The 18,542-nt window shown below is 41.2% G+C and overlaps 1 long non-coding RNA gene across 1 annotated transcript; it reads right to left on the minus strand.

Annotated features, from left to right (window-relative positions):
- Positions 1-384: 384 nt before the first annotated feature.
- On the minus strand, positions 385-10,181 carry LOC139440728 (uncharacterized). Its single transcript, XR_011650904.1, has 2 exons — positions 10,100-10,181; positions 385-1,494 (listed from the first exon to the last, which is right to left on the minus strand). It is a non-coding gene; the product is annotated as an uncharacterized lncRNA (long non-coding RNA).
- Positions 10,182-18,542: the final 8,361 nt, after the last annotated feature.

Below are 18,542 nucleotides of genomic sequence, written 5' to 3' on the forward strand. Positions count from 1 at the left end.
CTGCATTATTCCACAGTCAAATACCAGTGCTTGGCACCTCGTAATCATTCAGTAAACTCTTGTGGATTGAATAAATGATAATGAACAGATTTGACTTGAGAAGTATCATAAGACAAAGGCAATGCTTTATTTTATAGTCGAGGTATAGAGGTTGATCCTAGCTCTACCATCAACCAGCTCCATGCCTTTGGACAAGACTTTCAACATCTCAGGGCCTCATCTGAAAAATGGGATGTTAGGCATGGTTCATTTGAACCCAGAGTTATGTGACTAAAATGGAAACTGTTAATTCCAGAGTTTTATGAGTGTCCGAATTCACAGTGTAGCCTCACCTCAGGTTTTCTATTTCTAATTTGTTTCTATGCCTTATTTTTCATAAAGCAGCTTATTTTGATCCATGGCACATCTACAGACAAAACTGAACAAGTCCTTATTGGAAAAATATTTCCATGTAATTCGGTTTCAGCACTCACAATTTCCAAAACTGCTTTACGGAGAGAATATGGTCAGTTAGTGTGGAAATCCCCAATACGAATTGAATCGGGCATTAGCGTCCACTCAAAACGATTATAAATGACAGAGGATAACTCAAGAGTTTTTGTGGCCTGCGCAAAATATTTCAAATGCTTGAAGAAATGGCATTGTTTGCTGAAGTATAAACTTGTTATTTTATGCTAAGAGCAGAGGTATTGAAAAGTTGAAAAATTCCCTTAACGGGCTTGCTGGTGAGGACAAAGTCATAAAATTACCCTTACATTTACTCTTTGACCACAGAAGAGTGGTCATCACGCTAGGGGAACTCAAGAGTTAAAGACTTTAGCCTTAGCTGTAGTTGGTAGGGTTCAGTGATTAATGCATGTGGAAAGCTGTTGTTCCAGGAACTGGAATGCATGACCTACGTGACTTTGTGTCCCATGGCGTCAGCCTGCAAGAGGATGGACTTGGTATCTGAGCCATTGTGTTCCAGGGACCAGACTCAGATAAAAAATTGTTGATCAACAGATAAATAAGTACTGGAAAAATTGCCACCAGACACAACTCTATCCCATTAATCTTTTTTTCCAAATCCCTTACCTACCCTTTCTTCTCCTGATAAAAATGTCAGCTTGAGGTGAAATGTTAAGATAGTTTTTGAGGGTACATAGACTGCCACCTTCTCAGATTGCTGGCATGAACAAAGTTCCCTAAACATTCAATCCTTGTCTCTACTTATTGGATCTGATAGTGACAGGCAGCACGCATGCTGATTCTTCAGGTTTCAATCAGGGTCATGAAAACACATGACCCAGACGTGAGTTGCCAGTTGAGTACGGGACTCAAGTCTCTTTGCACAGGTTGCTGCCATTTTCGTCAGTACCACATGTAGAAGGAAGGCAGGTCTGATTCTCTTCTAGTCCATGGAACCAACCAGCAAGTCTTTTCTGGCATTCTGGCTTTCAGGTGTTTGCTGGCACCCAGGTACTCATTTCATCACCCTTTAATCTCTAGTGGTAGCTTCCAGAAGGGGGGGGAAAAAAAGCAATCTCAGCATCTGTCATTGTGAATAGCATTATTGACATTTTCCTAAGTAAGTTGAAACCAAGTACTTAGTTGACTTTGTGGGATAAACACTACTCATAGGACTGGTGAGTTGGAGAGGTAGGTAACACGTTGGAAGTGCAGCTTGCAAGAGCTCAAAAGAACACATCTGCGGAGTAAGGTTAGTCCAGTGATGATAACCCTACACAAAGTAGCCAAGCTGCTATGTAAAGACTTTATCCACTAAGACAAGGCCTTCACCACCTCTTGGGATCCACACCCAGGAAGAGGTGAAATGCATTTCTATGTTTTAAGAGAGATTAGCAACCTGTAAACCAACAAGGTGTGTCTCAAAAGGAGCAGACTTTAGAAACTTGAGCTCCTTGAAAGTTGTCTAACCGCTCTTTGACCTCAGCGTCAACTCTCAGTAAGAACAACAGCAAAAAATGTTTCTATACATTAGTTAACACTCTTTAAACCTGGGTAATCTGCCCTAGGCAAAAATACTTCTTTCCCATCTTGCACTTGGAACTCCTGAAGAGTCTTTTGTCCTCCTCTTCAACTTCCTCCCTCTCCTCCCCTTTCGTCTTGTGTCTGTGCACTTCTTCACTCTGTCTCTTACCCCAGCCATTTATGGAAAGTTCTCCAGGGCACTAAAGTATTAGCCTTGCCTCTTCTTTACTTCTAGTCAAGGAGAATTCATTTTCTCTTAGCTCTCAACCTTCTAGGAGTTTTAGGGAGTGTCTTTCCTTCATATACATAACATAGGAAATATGTATTTAAATAAGAAATATAAGATGTCCATAAAGTACAAAAACATAGATAATATTATATTATTTCTTAATAAATTGAGGATGCTGTAGATAACATTCTGTATATTTACCTTTTTTTCCAGACTCAAGAGTTAAACTTTTTAGCCTTAGTTGATAGGCTTAAGTGATTAATGCATGTGGAAAGCTGTTATTCCAGAAACTGGAATGCATGACCATGTGACTCCAGGAGGTCACCAAGCAATTCAGCCTTTGTGCCCCAGCCGTGCTGCAAGTGGGTGGAAATGGTATCTGAGCCATTGTGTTCCGGGAAGGGAACACAGCCGTGATGCAGATGGATTGCTGATCAACCGATAAAGAAGTCCTAGGAAATCGCTGCCACACTGCAACTCGTGTCCAATTAACTTTCCCAAACCCTTTACCTACCCTTGCTTCTTATAACAAGGTCGGCTTGAAATGAGATGTTAAGATGGTTTTTGAGGGCACATAATCTGCTGTCTTCTCCCAATGCCGGCCATCTGAACAAAGAGTCCATAAAGATTCAGTCCCTGTCTCTACTTACTGGTTGTGGCAGCGACAAGCAGCACCAACGCTGACCTTCCCAGTTTCATGAGCGTATCTCCTATGTCCCCCATCCTTCTTAGCTCCCAGGGCTGAAATCTTTCCACAGGCGACTGGGGCTTTGGTTTGTATTTAAAAGTTACAATGTTAATCTTCCTAATCACATACAACACAGGGAAGGAGTTTATTTGCTCCTTCCTAAGAACAAGTTTTGCCAGGGCAGAAAGCGTGTAAGATATACTAAAATGGAAGCAGGGAGATGGGAGGAATCACAGAGGACAGGTAAGGCAGAGGCTCTGGTTTCCTCCGCTTGCTCCATCTCATTATCTTCCCGGTTTCTGCCAGAAAGAAATGATGAGTGTGTAATAGGCTTGTCTCCCCCCGCTTTTCTCAGCCAGGACAATGACCAAGATGTCCTAAATGAGTTCTTTTTTCTGGTATAGTCATTTTTCATTCTCTACACTATTCTAGGCATGATGTTAGTGGCTGGATTGGCTTTGGAAAATAAAGCTCACCTCTGCCTTCATGGGGCTTATAATTTAGGACTAACCAGAAATAGGAAAATAAACAAATAAACCTGTGTTCCACTGTGATTAGCTCCATGAGAAAAGCAAATGGGGCTCTATGACAGAGAATAACAGACGAGTGACCTATTGTTGTAGGATGGGGCAGGAGAGCTTTTCTGTGGAGGTGAAAATGGAGGAGAGAAGGTGCCAGCCATGTGTGGGCAGGGAGATGGGTGTTCCAGGCGGGAGAGAGCAAGTGTGGAAATCATAACTCAGAGGGCAAGTCGGAACTTTAAGAAAAATATTAAAGTATGAATCATTGATTCTACCTGATGCCACTTAAGGAAAATAACAATTAGCCTCTGGGGAACAATTACTCTTTAGTCTTGGAATTTTAACTTATTTCTGCAAAGTTGGGGGGGCCTGGGGATGAGCCTTCAGCAGCTGTTTCCAGGCATTGACTTGCACTCATAGGGTGATTTACAGTTCTCTTACCAGTTGACTAGTTCCCGGGCTAGGACACGTTTGGATAGGACAGCATTTAAAAAAATATTTAACTTTATTTTAAGCAATTGTAAACTGGAATGGGGAGAGGGGATTCCTGAAGTGTAAGTGAAACATAATTTGTCAAGAAATAAATTTAAATTTTTTTTTTGAATTCTAGACACTTTGTCTCACTAATATTTTGTGCATTTTTGAGTGCCTAGCTTTTAGGTGTCCAATCAGCAGCCATCTCAGACAAAGGGACTAGTTGGGGAGAAAAGGTTTTGCAAATGTGCTCTGGGCCACTTCCAGTGTCAGGAGGCCTCAGCAGTGTCTTGTGCAGGAGAAAGGAGACTAGCTGAACTGTGAGCTGACCTTCAGCTCTCCAGTGCTGAGGGCCAGGGAGGTATAGATAGTGTCTTTTGTACTAGCCACGGCTGGTATGTGCCGGCTAGTCTCTCTTCCTTAGTTTCACTTGACCTTAGTGTGGGCACTTGACTGAAGACTGACCAATCAGAGTAGGCTGTTATCTGGCCATGGCGATTGGCTCAGCCATAAGCACATGACTTAGGCAAGGCCCACCAGTACCTTTTCATGAGATTTGCTATGTAAAAGGTTGAAGAGAGAATCTCTCTCTTCTTCTAGGATCAGGAACTATAAAGACAAAGTGGGCTTGGGACTAAGCAGACATCTTGCTGCCAGAAGGAAAAAGAGCCTGAGATTAAACCCCAAAAGAGTAAATGGAGAGATGGAGGTGGAGGCAGAGAAAGAGAGAGTTCACACATCACAAGCAGGGCCCCAGATTTCACCATACCTGTAGCAAGGTGCGCATCTCAGGCTTCCCAGCCAACACTTGACTTTTTTTTGCCTGATTTGGATTTCTGTCTCTTGCAACTAATAGACATGGATTAAGACAACATCCCCAAAATATGATTTTTTTTCATTTCCACCAATCTTTGTTATAAAAATTACATAGAGATTCATGTAAATTTTTATCCACCACCAAATATCGACAATTTTTCATGTAGAACAGGTAGTTTTCCTAAACTCACTCAAATTTATAACCAAAGACTTTTAATTCTTCAAATACAAATTATCAGCTGAAAGGGAAATCAAAGAATATGTTTGCATCTTTGATGAAAATCAACAGTGCTAAGAATGAGTTGCTTAATGAGAATTTATTTTCCTCTTGGATGTACTTTATTATAACATTATTACCTAATTGGCAGTATTATTTTCAGACAAAGTTCTATTCTCATCCATACCCAGAAAATCTATTTTTTCTTAGGTTGAGAAACAAGCATAACATTTTTTTTTCATTTCCTGGGTTTAAAAAGAAGAGTCATAAATTGAAGATGTTTGGTGGCCTGTATTTGGGACTCGTACTAACTGCTTCCACTTATTCCTGAACCGTCAAAAGACAAATTGTTATAGAAAACAGTGGGTTGCTGCCAGACCACTTAAGCCAATCCTGAAGATGAGTCACTAGATTTAAACCCCAGGAAGTGAAGACTCAGAAGGAGAGGAGATGGGCCCATGACCTCTGTGTTTGGCCTCATTCACCAGTGAGAAAAAAGAAACCTCAACACATGGATAAACTGGAAATGCTGAAGCAGTCCTAAGTTCACACCTACTTCCATGAAGATTAAGAAACCAAATAATAAAGTGTATTAGCCTCTCTTGGTTTCCCTACTCAGGTGAGACTGTCTCAAAGCTCTGAAGATAATTTCACAAAAAATCTTGGATTGGTGAAGGCACCAACAGCAGACAGTTTTAGAGATGTTGACACTCAAAGGCTTGAAATGCCACTTAAGGGAAATGCAATGAGTCTCTGGGAAAATAATTACATTTTGGCCTTAGAATTCTAACTGTATTCATGCAAAATCAGGTGAGTCAGGGAAGACCAGGAACTGTTTTGTAGAATAGTATCCTTTTCTTTTCTTTCCCTTTAGTCACTTAATGAAAATTGCCACATAAGATTTTATAAAGCTTTGGGGAAAATCAGAAGCTATTCAAACTGGAAGAAAAACGAACGTATTCACTTTCTAGATGAAGAAACAGTGATTCACCGCAGCGCCGAGACCTGCTGAAGGTCTCAGAGAGGTCTGATATTTTTACGGTTGGCTCAATCACCAGCATGATGTGGAATTAGTAAGCATTTCTCACACACTCTGCCCATCAGTCTGCACCAGCCATTCTTAAAGTCTGAGTGTTGGCATAGTGGTGAACAGATGTTTTGTGCTCAGAGATTTTGCTAGACAAATGAATTTGGTAAACGACATGTCCTGTTGCTCTTCTTGGAGCACAGTAATAACCCAGATGTCCTACAGGAAAATAATATTTACCCATATTTATCAGAGAGTCGGCCCAGGTACCTGACAAAGGAACATTTATTCTGGAGAACACCTACCTATTTGAGCGGATCAAGTTTTCCGTGTGGGAAAGACTGATAGGTCTGTTGGGCGTTAGCTCTGCCACATGCACTCAAGCTCCCAGGAACATTTTACACTCTGTCCTGAGTTTTATTGGGCCAGATTAGATTCTATTTAAAATTTTAAATTAAAAAATAACTATTTTACTAAAGGAAAATTTCAAGCATATTGTTTCTGGTATTTTTATAGCACAGTTTAGGAAATACCAAAGTTCTGTAACTCAATGAAATGTGGTTCTTGGAATCAAACAATCTGACAATTAACTGTGTGACTAAGCTTGAAATAGAAAGCCATGAGTCAGGATCACCAAGCCAGCTCTGCATGGGTGTGCCTAGCAGGCCGTAAGTTGATGGTAACTCTAAGCGGACCTATTAGCCAATATGACTGCACATCTTCCAACGACATCGTTGCATTTCCCCACAGCTCACCAATTCAGATATCTTCAATCGATAACATAAACGCATAAAAGTGCAATAGAGAGTGGTGGGGACCACGTCGAACGGGGAAGCACTTGACCCCTAAAAGCAACCCCTCCTCCAAATTCCCCCAAAACAAGTTTTCTGTCTTCCAAACAAAATTCCTTTGGGGGCTGAATTAGTTACATGGGATGTCAGTGTGTAACCTCTGTCTGGACCTTAAAAGAGGAGTCAAGGTTAAGTACTAGTGGCTAACTATGGAAAACAGTATGGAGGTTCTTAGAAAAATTAAAAATGGAACTGCCTTGTGACCCAGGGATTCCATTCCTGGGGGTGTATCTGAAGAACCCAAAACACTAAGGGGGCTGGGGGTACATAAGGTGACTCAACGGTAAAGGAAAAAAAATACAATTATGAAAAACAAAACACTAATTTGAAAGATGTATGCACTCCTGTGCTCCTGCAGCATTATTTATGCAACAGCTAAGATGTGGAAGCAGCCCAAGTGCCCATAAATAGACGAGTGGGTAAAACATCTGTGGTACATACATACGATGCAGTATGACTCAGCCATAAAAAAGAATGAAATCCTGCCATTTACAACAGCATGGGTGGACGCAGAGGGTATTATGCTAAGTAACATAAGCCAGGCAGAGAAAGACAAATACCATATTTCACCTATATGTAGAACTTAACAAAATAAACAAACAAAATTAAAACGGACTCCTAGATCCAGAGAAGAGACTGATGGTTGTCACGGGGTAGTGTGGTTGTAGGGCTGGTTGACAAAAAGGGGAAATGATTAAGAGGCACAAATTGGAGGTCACAAAATTGTCACAGGGATGTAAAATACATCATAGAAAATATGTAGTCGGTAACATTGTAATAACTATGTACGGTGCCAGGTGGGTACTAGAAATACCAGGGGGGTCACTTTGCAAAGTATTTGCTTGTCCAGTACTGTGCTGTACACCTGAAACTAATACAAAATAATATTGACCGTAGACTTTGAAAAATAAAATAAAAAAAAAATCACAAGGGAACTTTCTGGGAAAAGAAATTTAAGTAATAGTGGCTGAAATGACCCTAGAAACTAGTGGCAGCCCGCTATCTAGTAAGATTAAGGAACTGAGTAATTGGCTTATCAACATCATGATTTGCGACCCATGGTTACAATCCTTGAGCTTTATGTTACAAACAATATGCGGATTTGTCATTCCCACGAAATTGGCATAGAGGGAAGTATATTTGGCATCCAGGCTTGACTGACCATTACTGATTCTTCTAGTGATTCGGGAGACACTAGGAGAGCCTGGCAAAGCTTCCAGGGCATCATTTTGGCCAATGATTGCATCGTACCAGGGAAACCCTACGGGTGTCAGGTGTACAGACTCTTCATCTGATGGTACGAGCTCAATGGGAGTTTGCTGTGGTGAGGTTAGACTTGCGCGTTTGCTGGGAAAATCAAAACACTGCAACTTAAAACAAGAGAAGATTGCTAAAAAGTGACTGAATGGTTGAAAATCAGTCATCACATGGAAAATGAGAAGGTGATGGGCTTTTCTAGTTGGGAAGGATTGCCAGGAAGCTGCTACAGAAGGCAGGTTTTTAGGAGAAAACAGGTTGTTAGCAAAAGGTAATTTCTTTGGGAAAGAGGTTTCAATGAGGACAAACAGCTAGCACCAGGAATGGCCACAGTGCATGAATTCTATTCCTAGACACAGAACGAGCACCACCCATGCAGGGCACGTTCTGATTCAGGGGTGTTACTGAGCCTGCTTCCTTCATCATTTCAGAACATAGAGGGATCAAGTGAAAAAGGGAGAAAAAAAAGAGAAAGCACTTATGGACATGGACAACAGTGTGCTGATTGTGGGGGCAGGGGAGCGGGTGAAGGTGGAAGAGTGTATGGGGGGATAAATGGGGACGGAAAAAAAAATTTCAGAACATAAAAACATCCATTTGTGAATTTTCTAAAGGCAATGATGTTTCTTCTGTGGCCTCAGAAAAGCTCCCACAATGCCTGTTACCATGCCACACCCAGAGCAAGGCTCTCAATAACACACAGACTACGGGTGCTTCCTAGAAGAACAATAGTACCGTCTAGCATTGACCGAGCCCTTGCTGCATCCAAACAAAGCAGTGAACTGAGTGCTTTCAATACAATGTCCTTAGTTCTTCAGGCAAACCCTGTTCTGCAGATAAGGAGACCGAACCTTGCGGAGGGCGGGTACTTCAATCACGGTGACGTGGCCAAGTTTTAAGTCACAGGGTCAGGGTCTATAGCTCGGATGCTTTTCAGCATCCTCTGTAACTTGGTGTGGATTTGTAAAAATGAAGACATCTGAGGAACAAGTGGGTGTGTGGGTGTGTGGGAGGGAGTGGCTGGCCTCTATCAAAATATTAGATGTGTTTAGGGCGATATAAATAGAGAAGAGATTTAAAGAAAGAAAAACTAGGACTTTAGAGAAGTGAGGGGGTATGGCAGGTTAGAGAGGCTCAATGCCATTCATCCTACCTGAGCGTTAAAAACCAAGTAATGCAAATATTTGTGGCTATGAGATGGGAGCCTGCTGAGAGCTCAGGTTCAGAGTGTGTAGTGGGTTGAATGGGGTCCCCCAAAAGACATGTCTAAGTTCTAGCCCCTGGAACCTTAGAATGTGATCTTATTGGGAATAAAAGGGTCTTGGCAGATGTAATTAACCTAAGAGTCTCTGGGTGCTGTCAAACCTAATGACGAGTCCCTGTAAGAGACAGAAAAAAGACAGAGGCACAAGGGCAATGCATTCAAGTCAGAGGCAGACGGTGGAGTGATTTGCCCACAAGCCAAGGAACATCAGAGATTGCCAGAGCCACTAGTAGCTAAGAGAGGATGGAAGGGACCCTCCTCCGAACATCCAGAAGGAATCTAACTTGTAAAAGGATTGATTTCAGACTTCTGGCCTCCAGAAATATGAGAGAATAAATTTTTGTGTTTTAAGCCCCCAAGTTCATGGTAATGTGTTACAGCTGCCCTAAGAAACTAATACAGGGTGCCTGTCGAATTTGCTTCTGCGGGCCTAATTCCTACAGTTCTCTGGTTTCTGCTGGGGAAACATTTGCAGAAACATGGTTTGATAACCGGGAAACTAAGCTGGATATTCTGGTTTGGAAGCTAGAGATGTGACCTCTTAGGTGGTAGCTTTTATGTTCTCGCTGTGGAATTGGCTTTAAAAACCAGACCATTAGTTTAACTTCCTCAACTCCTCATCTTGATTTCTCTTTAATTCCTTCTGGGACCCAACCTTAAACAATTTACTCAGTATCAGTTTCCTGGTCGGTAAACCAGGCTGCACCATCAGCTGTTTTACTCAGTCAGCATGAGGCTGAGTTGTCTGCATTTAAGAAATGTCACAGATAAGGGAAGTACTCACAAAGCCCAAGAAACAGGTGACACAGCTGCTTCCCGGTCCTGTCCCAGAGCTTGTTGCAAACTTATCCTTTTTTGTTAACAAGGCAGTGATGCTGTCCCATAAAGGGTTAATGTTCTGGCATGAAAATATCCTGGCACAGACTCACGATGCAATGTCTCAGCGGGCATCATCAACAAGCCTGCTATGGAAACAAACGCCCGGAGCTCTTAGAAGCCGCTCTGAGGTGTACCTTCAGTGTTGCCACAGATTCAAAACCCACGCTGTGGGTCTGTATGAACTGAGCCACCTTCTCCCAGTGCACAGATCCGCTAGCCTGTGCTGCGCTAACAGGTTCCTGTGGGTGAGCAGCCTTTAAACACCCCACTCAAACACACGCACATTTACGAACAGGTATGAAAATGAAACATCTCCACCTTAGAGATTCTGGGCTGTGCACTGTCCAAAACCACCCACCATCACTCACCTTTTTATTTCCTGTTCCCCTCTGTTCTCATAAGGTTTAAATAAGGCGTTATCCCTGCAGTATTTCACCTGTGCCATATATTTTTTGAAGACATCTCCTGTCTTTGCTATGAAAGGGGAGAAATGTTATGCTTTTAGCTGGTGGAAAAAACAATGCTATTTCCACTTTTATTAATGCTTAAAATTTCCCTATTTACCCATTTATTGAAAAATTTCAGCAAATGTTCATCAATAGGTTCTTTCTGCAGCCCTCTTTTAGGTATTAGAGAGAGGGCAAGACACAAAGCTTATAACAGACAAAGTTTCTCCTCTTGGGGCATGTAGGCTGATGGGGAGACACTGGCAACATACATACAACAAGTAAATGGACCTTCGTGCAGGTGGTGGTGATGGGCTATGGAGGAAAAAAAAGGTGGGGGAGCTATGGAGAAAACCCAGGCAGGGTAGGTGGGTAGAGAGTACTGGTGGGTGTGTTAGTCAGCTTCCGCTGCCATGCAAATATAACACCTGGAGTGGAGTAAACAACAGAAACATTTCTCAGTCTGGAGGCCGAAAGGTCAAAGATCAGGGTACCGGCTGATTCCATTTCTGGTGAGCGTTGTCTTCCTGCCTCGTACACAGCCGCCTTCTTGTCCTCGCATGGCAGAGGAAGCAAGAGTGCTTACCAAGAATCGGATTAGATTTCCACCCTCATAACCTTATTTAATATCCGTTACTTCTTTTTCCAAGTGCAGTTGTACTGGAGGGACACACATAGTCCATAGCAGTGGGACAGCGGAGGTTGCTGTTTTATGGAGCAAGGGCAGGACAAGCTTCCCTGACTTTTGATCCGAGAGCTGAAAGAAGTGAGGGAAGGAACCTTTTGGATAACTGGAGAATGCTTTCTATTCAGACAAGAGAGCAAAGGCAAAGTCCTTGAGGTAAGAACACGCCTGGGGAGTTTGATAACCAGCTAGGAGACGGGTGGTCTGGAACGCAATGAGAGTGGACAGAGTGCAAGCACTTGGACTCAGGAGGCTGGAGCAGACTTTATACCCCTTTTTGGATGGTTGTAAGACCCTGAGCAGAGAGGGACACCATCTGGCCTGTTTTAGGAGGGTCACTTTGGTGGTGGATGTGCACTTCTGGTTTTTTCAGTGGTAGCGAAGCTCCCAAGGGGGTGCACAACACTCTTCCCCAACCTGCACAGGCACACCTTTTGTCACATGAACAACTAGGGACTATTTCCTCTCTTCTTGAATCTGAGCTGTTCTTACGATTGGCTCTGACCACAAGAATGCAGAGGAAGTGATGTTCACAGACTTCTGAGCCTAGACCTAAAGAGAAGTACCATTTCTTCTTCCTTCCTCTTGAAATCCAACTGCCATGATGTGAGAAGCCGAGGGCACATGAAGATGCCACATGAGGGGAAGCGTGAGGCTGTGGTTGGCAGCCTCCGCTGAGCTCCCAGACAGCCGCTGCCTTCTCGGATTTTGCAGCCCAGCTAAGTCCCTAGATGCCTTCAGGCCCAGCCAATGCCATAGAGAGCTAAAGAGTCATCTACCTGAGCCAGTCAACCCACATGAAATAATAAATTAGCTGCTATTTTAAGCCACAAGTTTTAGAGTGATGTGTTATGCAGCAATAGATAAATTGAAACGCTCTCTCTCTCTCTCCCTCCTTTCCTCCCTCCCTTCTTCCCTTCCTTCCTCCCTTCCTTCCTTCTTTACCTGCATTTCCTGCCCTTTTCCTCTTTTCCTCTATCTCTTTTTCCCTTATCTTTATTCCTTCTTCTGTCTCATACACCATTATCTATTTATTCTGTCCACTTATATTGAGCCCACATGGAAGAAATACAGTCTAAATTCTCATTATGTCTAAGAAAATATCTAGTAAGTGAGGGAAATATCTAATTAGGCCATGTGTGTGTGTATGAGAGAGAGAGAGACAGAGAGAGAGAGAGGAAGAGGGAGAGGGAGAGGGAGAGGGAGAGAGAGGGAGAGGGAAAGAGAGAGAGAGAGAGAGAGAGACAGAGACAGAGACAGAGACAGAGACAGAGACAGAGAGAGAGACCTAGCTATATATTGAGAATGGACTGAGAAAATTTGGAAGAAACACAAACATTTAAATAATGTGTTTATAATAGTTCTTGGTCTGAACCCCAGAGTCCGTCTTGGGATCAGATGTTTGTGTGTCTCTCTCAGGGCCTGAGCAAGCACTGAAGTGTCCCATCCTTCCTGGACCAGGAATGGGACTCTGAGGCCGAGGATATTATTAAAAACAAACAGACAAGAAAAAAAAGCCCTTTGACTTCAGCCCAAAGAGTCGAAACAAAATAGTTTTCTATTGTTGCATAACATATTACCACAAATTTAATGACCTAAGACAATGCCCATTTATTAGCTGTCAGCACCACAAATCGGAAGACAAAATGAGTAGATGCATATATGAATATTGCATACAATATAAAGGAGTGATTTTGAATAGCGTTACAAATATTGACTGAATATCGGGGATAAAATTAAATTTAAAATTGTATCTTACAACTATGACAAAATATTAAAGAGTTAATTCTACGAAATAAAATTATGAAAAAACTGGAGATTTGCAAATGTAAAATATGGCAACGTATACCATGAACTTTAATGAAATTCATATTCTAAGTTTAGTAATTTCCCCTCTAGGAAAATGTCAGAAAATGCAGAAATAAGATAAAGATTTTTGAATAGGGATTTTTCCTTTAGCATCATTTATAAATTCAAAATACCCAACCACAGTGAAATGTGTATGTCAGTTATGACACAGTAATGCCACTGCATGTACACAGTAAGATGAGTCTAATCGCAGCAGAGAAACACTTACCAACAGTGCTTAGCATAAAAACCTTAACTTACACCATGGTAAGTGGACAAATAAGGGGAAAACTATAAAATTACTTAAATATAATATGTTCACAAGGAAAATTTAGAAAAACATGAAGAAAGAAAATGGAAACTATGTATAATCTCACCATCCAGTGCCAACCACCGCTACCGTTTGGTTAAATATCTTTTTAGGCTGCTCAAGATACGTATACACATAGTTAAATATAACTTTTAAATAAAAACTATAATGCCGTATATTTTGTCACTTATTTTTACTCAGTAATATATAGTAAACATATTTTTATGAAAATAAAGCATATCCTACAAAACTTGACTAGCCTTATAGCATTTACTTTCATGTAAGTGAATTGTTTAACCGTTTGTAGATTGTCTCTTCTTTCACCTTTTTCTTTTGTTATAATATTCAATGCTGTGCAGATCAACCTGATAACTAATTCACACTCTTCAAAAAGTTACATTAGGGTATGTGGTTTTTAAGCCAGAAAAAATGTTCAATGTTATGCCTTATAATTAATATAAAATAATAAACATAAATGGAAAAAGAGCTCTAAGATGAGAGAGATTTAATAAGAAAGTGTGAATAAGAAAGAGATTTAATACTTCAGCTTTTAATTTCTAAATATACAAAAACAACTTTTAAAGATAAAAAATGAATGTGTGTTGTGAAAACGCCAACTATGCCAGAAGGGTTTCTAAGGAAAACAGCTCGATGAGGCGGGGGGAAGCTAGTTTATCATCAATGTAGGGTGCAAATGTGGTCTGCCAGCTCTTTGGCTTTGGAAACCCTGATGTTAGAAGGTACTGACCATTTCTTTGGCATAGCATCTCTCACAAGGACCCTAGTTCTCTCCAATTTTTCATCTAATTTTTAAGAAACATACTCATACTGTAAGGGTAATGCCTGTCTACTGGGGCACTTTCTCCCGGGGCAAAGGCTGACTTGACCTGTGTTCTATAGACTTCAACTGGCCCCTGGCCCATATTGCACCTCAGGACCCATCCTGACCCTCTGTTGTACTTAGAATCCCCAAATTCATGGTTGCCTGTGATTCTTGAAATCAGGGCAGATCATCTTTCTCAGATGCTCACCCATCTCCACTTGTTCTTGACCACAATTCCTCCACTTGGATCATCCACTATACCTGCATCTGCTTTCCATTTTTCTAGAAATGTATTGAAATCTACTGACAGTCCCCTCTTTCTCTTTGTTATGAGTTTCTGCCTCTTTATTTTTTTAAAGAATTTATTTATTTATTTTTAGAGAGAGGGGAAGGGAGGGAGAAAGAGAGGAAGAGAAAGAAACTTCAATGTGTGATTGTCTCTTGCACGCCCCCTACTGGGGACCTGGCCTACAACCCAGGCATGTGCCCTGACTGGGAATTGAACCAGCAGCCCTTTGCTTTGCAGGTCTGCACTCAATCCACTGAGCTACACCAGCCAGGACTCTGCTTCTTTAAATTAATATTATTATTTCCCTGCAATAAAGTTGTGGAGGCACAAGCAGAAGAGGAGATAGATGTGTATGTCTAACACACCCCTTTGAACTCTTCAACTTCTCCATCTACACAATGGCTGTTAAAAAACATGCCGTCTACTTCTTAGATGAGATCAAAGGAAACTATCACTTCCATACAATTGAACTTCGTGAAGCCCAAGAGCTACGCACAGCCAGGGTTTCTTTTATTCCCTCAGTCTTCTCCCGCTTGAGATATGGTTATTTTATCTCATAACATAGCTCATAAAGGAGGTTTCTCAAAAAATAAAGACTCATTCTCTTATAAAGTTATTTTATGCTAAAAAAGTCAATATGCATTTTAACTGTCAAGCAAACTTGTTCAAAGAGGAGTTACTTTTGAAATCACCTTCATGGTGTTGTTTTCTTTTTATTATTTCAAAATGTCAGGGGTCCAAGCAAAACATTATAACAGGCAAGACCATGCCAGGCTGCTGTATTTTTCAATAAGAAAACTAATTAGCTGGTAAAAGGAGAATAAAAGCACTTGTGAAAATTGTAATCAATGTGCTAATTGAAAAACTAGTTCATTTTCCTTGTTGTCAGATAATTACGATTATGTTGGAGCTTATTCATCAGCCTCCAAAGAAGGAGGAAATGCGGGATCATTACAGCTTGACTCCTGGTATTCTTACTAGTCGTACTTGCCTATAATGCCTTGCCTTATGCATTCTGGCTGCCGAAGGCTAACTTAAAAATGATCAATATAACTAAGCTTTTATTCTCCTTCCTTTGCTGCTGTGACTCAGTACAGTTCACTTTTTGGTGATTAATAACTGGGTAAGGCAGCTTGCCTGTGGACACACACAGGATTTCCTGTCCAGTCATCAAGCCATGTATCAGCAATAGGTAATAGTTTTTAATATTAAAATACAGTGTTGTTATTAAGCAAGGGACTAGAAGGAGTGCAGAATGTGTCCATTGCTAGGAATCAAAGAATTCAGTATCTATTTCCAGGTCCCCAAATTGTGCACTTGAAAGTCATTATGATACCATAGCTCACTACACTAGAATTAACACAATTAAGAACATTTGCTTGCTTTTTATATTAATTACACCGTTTATCCTTGAGATGGGGAAACTGAAATGCATTTTTAGAGAGTTAGTGATGATCATGGGATGTGGTTATTTTTATAGTTTTCAGTGGATTTTTAAGCGATTAAAAGTCAAGAAAAAATACAATAGAGATTAAATCAAAAAAAGTCAATATAAGCTTTTACTAATTATATTTTCATTTGTCTACAATTAATGGGGAGGAAGAGTCAAAAACCAAGGATTTATAGAGGTTGGCATTTAGACACATCTCTTTACTCAGGAAAGTTGCAGGTATCTTCTAGGCTAACATTTCCTGAGCTTGTTTAATTATAGAACTTTAGGGTGTGAGTTGGTTGGCTACCCCAAAACTCAGTTCATTAAAACAGTATCTATTAGTGCCTACAAATCTGTGGGCTGACGGAGTGACTCTGCCAGCTTGGCTCGGCTGATCTTGGTAAGGCTCACTGTGTGTCTGCAGTCAGCTCTCTGGTAGATTTGCCTGGTCTCACTCATGTGTCTGATGGTTGGCTGGATGACGGGGCCACATGTCCCTAGTAATCCAGTGGACTAGACTGGGTTTGCTCACACAATAGCAGCAACCAAGAGAACAATCGGAAACAAGCAAGGCCTTTTGAGGCTTAGTTTCAGAACTGGCCCAGCGCTACTCCTGCCACATTCTGTTGGTCTGAGCAAGTCCAAAGACCAGCCCAGATTCAAGGTGGGGAAATAGACTTGGCCTGTTCATGGGAGGAGCTGCAATGCCACATTGTAAGTGGTGTGGATACAGGGAAGGGTGAAGGATTTTGGCTATCTCTGCAAAATAATCCACCTGGGGGCACAGGTTTAAAAATACAAATTCCTGGGCCTTGCCCCAGTTATCAGTGTCTATCTTAAGACCAAGTAGATTTATCAATTCTATTCAATTCCACACCATCCAATGCTCTCAAAAAACTCAGGGAACTTTTTCTGCCCACAACCTCTTCCCTCTCTAAGATCAATGAAGTAAGTGAAGACCTCTGACAACCCCATTTTCTGCAAAATAAGATAAACTAGGCTGAACTTTCTGGTTCTTCTTTCAAAATATAGAACAATAACATGTTCCAAGGATAGATCATAGATCCATGGGGTTTGCATGCCAATGTCACTGGGCATTTGGTCAAACTAAACCTTCGAAACATGGTGCTATTAACTCTATGGGAAAGTAGCAATAAACCTGTTCCCTCCACAAACATTTATTGAGTATACAAGGCCTGTCCAGAAAAAGTCCAGCCATCGTAATATAATGAGAATGGTTTACACGACATCGAAGTAACCTGGCAGCCAAGGAGAGTGGACTGGAATGCACATGCGTGAACAATGAGGACTTCACTGTACTAGTCAGTGGGGATGGTAGATGCCATTGAGTGAGCGTGTGTACTGTGTGGCCGTCACATTCAAAATGACTGAGCAAGTAGAGCAACGAGTCTGCATCAACTTTTGCATTAAGCTTGAACGTTCCTCTATGGAAATGATTTGGATGACTCAGAAGGCCACAGCTATGGGCAACTGGTGATTGGCAGCTTCATCACAACAATGTGCCGACACATGCATCATGCTTTGTGCAGAGTTTTTTTGTGAAACATCAAATCACCCAGGTGACTCAGCACCCATATAGCCCAGATTTGGCACCCTGCGACGTCTGGCTTTTCCCAAAACTAAAATCATCTTTGAAAGGGAAGAGATTTCAGACCATCGATGAGATTCAGGAAAACATGACGGGGCAGCTGATAGCAATTGGGAGAACTGTGTGAGGTCCCAAGGTGCCTACTTTGAAGGGGACTGAGGCATCATTGCCCTATGTACAATGTTTCTTGTATCTTGATTCTTCTTCAATAAATGTCTCTATTTTTCATATTACATGGCTGGATACCTTCTGGACAGCCCTATATGTCCCATTCTCTATAACCACAAAGGTATTAAACACAGATTTTTTGCTTAAATATTGGGTTGACGAGAAGAAAGAAAAGGACTCATCACGAGAGAACTTTCTAGGAATGACTCGGAATTAATGATATTCAGCAAATAATGTATTTTTATACATACTTAACCCAAACATTGAAGAAAGCCTTTATCTTGAAAATTCAGGTAACATATAATGTTTAGATTCAAAATTAGCACCATTACAATTTGTATTCTTGTGGCTTTTCTCTGTTGAGGTACCTTGGTTACTTGAAATTCCATTAAATAAGGAATGGGATAGGACTTAAAATAACTTAAATTCACAGCACGACCACCGGTTGAAGAGACATTGATATAGAGTAGACGGTTTCAATGTTTATACTTAACAAGCTGTATCAATAAGTCTCTCATATATTTCTTAGTCCATATTAACGGTTCTTAAGTAGCAAGACCTTTCCTCCCTTCAGGAAACTTTTTCCTGAGTGCCTATTGAGTGTTAAGAGCTTGGGATATACCAGGATATAGAACAAAGGGCTCTGCTTTTGTGGAGCTTAGTTATAGCCTATTGAAATCCAAGTGATTTTTTTCATCTTTAGAGTTTTTAGTGCTGGTAACAGTACCTTGCCCTTAG

Source organism: Desmodus rotundus, chromosome 2 (assembly GCF_022682495.2).
Source record: "Desmodus rotundus isolate HL8 chromosome 2, HLdesRot8A.1, whole genome shotgun sequence".
Classification (NCBI taxonomy): Eukaryota; Metazoa; Chordata; class Mammalia; order Chiroptera; family Phyllostomidae; genus Desmodus; species Desmodus rotundus.